The following is a 3,543-nucleotide window of genomic DNA, read 5'->3' as shown; positions in this document are numbered from 1 at the left end:
AGGATCCTAGCTTGGGTTCTATGAATGTGCGGCACTGTAATGTGCTTGATTTGATGAGGTGCAAATCGGGGCGTTACATGGGCGCTCAAATTTTTAGAACTTAAACAACGAAATGTTCTATTTCCGTCGTCTAAGTGATTCATAATTTTTTTTTTTTTTAAAAACATTTCGTCTCCCAAGTAAACATTTCCGTCTCCTAAGTTCTACTTAAGCTACGGAATGTAATTCCGTCTCCTAAGTGATTCATATAATTTTTTAATTTTTATTTTTTAAAATGCCGTCGTTTAAGTAAAAATATTCTGTCTCCTAAGTAGTACTCATTCTGTCGCCTAAGTCGTTCTTAGGAGACGAAATTAAAATATTTCGTCTCCTAAGAACGACTTAGGAGACGGAAACTGTTTCGTCGCTTAAGTAGAAAATTCCGTCGTTTAAGTACTATTTAGGAGACGGAATTTTTTAATTCCGTCGCCTAAGTGCTATTTTCCAGTAGTGATAGGTGTATTTCCATAAAATTTATTGACTATGAGATCCATAGCTAATCGATGTTTTAAGAGATGATACTTTAGTGGCGGTTAGTATTTTAAGAGGAAAAATGATTATATTCATTACAAGAAAACATTACAAAACATGAGACTGAATTGGTGTACTCCCGTACTAAAATCCCTCAAACTATGATTAAAGTTGGTAGACATAAACTAAGGCCGGAGGCTCATCCTCTAACCATGAAACACTCTCACTCTCCCTAGAATGCTCGCAAACAGGGGTGGAGCTAAATTGGTTGATAAGTGATTACTAACCAGGAAGCTATTGATTTAAGAAAAATTTATAGTTGATTATGCTTGATGGCACCCTCCAAACAAATGTGGAAACTACTCATGCAAGGAACACAAATGGGACGTGGCAAACTTTGCACTTAATTCTTAGCTTTTTACTTTGTTAAATGAATAAAATAGATGAATTAATTTCAATATGTAATCTATTTCCAATTCATAACTAAACAAACTAAACTTCAAGTTGTAAAAGTTTTTTTTAATAAAGACGAAATTTTATTGCACCAAGAACTACTGATTACATAGAGGAGTTAGAACTTCTTTAAGTTCCATAGGAATAGGACCATATCAACGAAGGGAAAGATCTAAATTTATAGCCAGTTTTGCCAATTTGTCAGCAACTAAATTGGACTCTCTAACTACATGAGCAAAAAAAGAACAAGGCATAGTAGACAGATCAGTTTTGTTATCAACAATCACCTGACCAAATGCAGACACATCCTCCACATATCCTAAACAAGCCTTAGGTTGCGTTTAGGGCTTATAAGCTCATGTGCTTATAAGCAAAGAAGCTTTTGGTGTTTGGTAACTCTTAAAAGAAACTACTTTTTTAAAAAGTGAAAGGTGTTTTAAAGGGAAAAGGAGAAGCTGCTCATACCCTCTTTTACTTATAAGTCAGCGTGTTTTTTTCGCGCAAGTTTAATGAAACTTTTTAAATGACATTGGGTGCCCTTCTCAATATCAACAAATTACACGTTGATCCTTGATAAAAAGCTATCGACTAATGCGCCTCCATTCTTTCTTTTTGTTCGTCTCTAAGCTTGAGGTCTGCAGCTACTCTGCAAATTTGAGAAACTAAGGCTCACAGGTAAAAAATTTCATATCTCCCACTTCGTTCGTCTCTAAGAAAATGCAACCTTAGCATATCGTGCCTTTTTGTATAGTTTTTTTGGGTTTTGATGAATTGTTTCTCCCTCTTGTTTGTCTCTAAATGTAAATTTTTAAATCCAATACTGATATTATCTTGGTTGTCTATTGATTATTTTTACTCATATGTGGAGGTCCTTGAAAATTTATAGTATTAACAAACTGTATCCCATGTCAAAATTGGTCATTCCACAAACAAAAAGCATAAGCCAGTTTTAGTTTACCAAATACTTTTCACTGCTTTTAGTACTCACAACACCTATTAAAAGTCAGTTTACCAACCGCTCAGTTATACTTTGTTTTTCAATCACTTATTCTCAGGAATAAGTAAAAGCCAACTTTTCTAATAAGTTAAGCTGCACCAAACGTAGCCTAACCACTTTGAAGGAAGCATACTTGAACACTAAAGGGGACAAGTGAAACTCTATAACAGACTCTGAAGCTGCTCTCCTGGCAAAGACCTCAACCATTTTTGGAGTATACATATTAGAAACCTTTAAACAAATTCCACCCACCACACTCGTAGTAGAATCCCGAAACACAACACCAATACCTCCCTGGTTAGTACTAATCTGAAAACCTCCATCCAAATTGGCCTTCAACTAGACAACTGGTGGGAGAACCCCAGGTTTCAGCACCCTTCTGTGAGGTGCATTCTTATGCAAGACAAAACGCAGCAAGAGGTAGGTCCGAATTTGATAAAAAAGCTTACTCAAGGAACTATCTTTATTCTCCCAAAGCCTCAAGTTGTAAAAGTTTAATATATCTATTCAAAAAACAAAAGTATAATGTATTTGTTTATCAATTTGTGCAAAATGCAATGACATTGATAGATAAAAAATAAAATGCAAGAACAATTTGGCCCGAGAAATTAAAAGACCAATATAAAGCTTCATTTTGGTACATGATTCAATTATTTACTCAATCTTTTTTTTAAATAAACATAATAACCAAGTAACGCGATGTATACCATGACCGATCACCATCGATAAAGAAAAGGCTTTCTAAATCACTGCCTATTTAAAATGGAGGACAAGTTACGGGAAAAATAAGAGCAAGCGGGTAAACTTAACGTACATTGACAATTGTGCTTAATAAAATATATCGGTAAGGATTAGATCGAATTTCATTTGACTATATATTAGTCGGCCCCATTAAAAAAAATTTCTACCTCCGCCTCTGATTGGAAGCAACACTATGTGATCTCTATTTGCAAGATGATACACTAGTCAAAGAGGATTTTGGGATATCACAGTGGGGTTGCCTTGAACACTTGAAACCGAAAGCTCGTGTCTCATAATTATAGGGACCCACAATGGGTAGGTAGTTTTATTTTCATATGTCTTAAGTTGATATCAAAGTCTCGAGTTACTTAGCCCTGAACATTTGAAACATGAAGCTCGTGTCTCACAATTAAAGGGGTGTCCCTACCCACAATGAGAGTATCTCTAATGGAGATGTCATTTCTTACGTGGAGTCTCAATAACTATATTTGACAGTTGAAAAACAACTCCAACCTAGATGTTATTTGCCACGGGGATGACATTTTAGATTCATCCTATCAAATTTGATAGTCCCATGGGCTACTGTTTTATTTTTATTTTTTATTGTTCTCTCTTTCTTCTCTCTCTCTTCCTTCATACCAAGTTACACTGAACAAAGCCAACAAATCTTAGAGCTGTAATGTTATAATAAAATACTTCATCCTAACAATAGAATATATATATTTTTTTAACAGCTGGGTTGGAGTGAAAAATTGGGAAAAATGTCAAAATCCACATTAGATGTCAAATGAAAATAACCCCTTCCATTGGAGATGCTCTGAGAAGGTTTAGTTTTTTTTTTT

Source organism: Fragaria vesca, linkage group LG2, assembly GCF_000184155.1.
Source record: "Fragaria vesca subsp. vesca linkage group LG2, FraVesHawaii_1.0, whole genome shotgun sequence".
In the NCBI taxonomy this organism is placed as follows: Eukaryota; Viridiplantae; Streptophyta; class Magnoliopsida; order Rosales; family Rosaceae; genus Fragaria; species Fragaria vesca.
Note: the sequence above shows the minus strand (reverse complement) of the source record.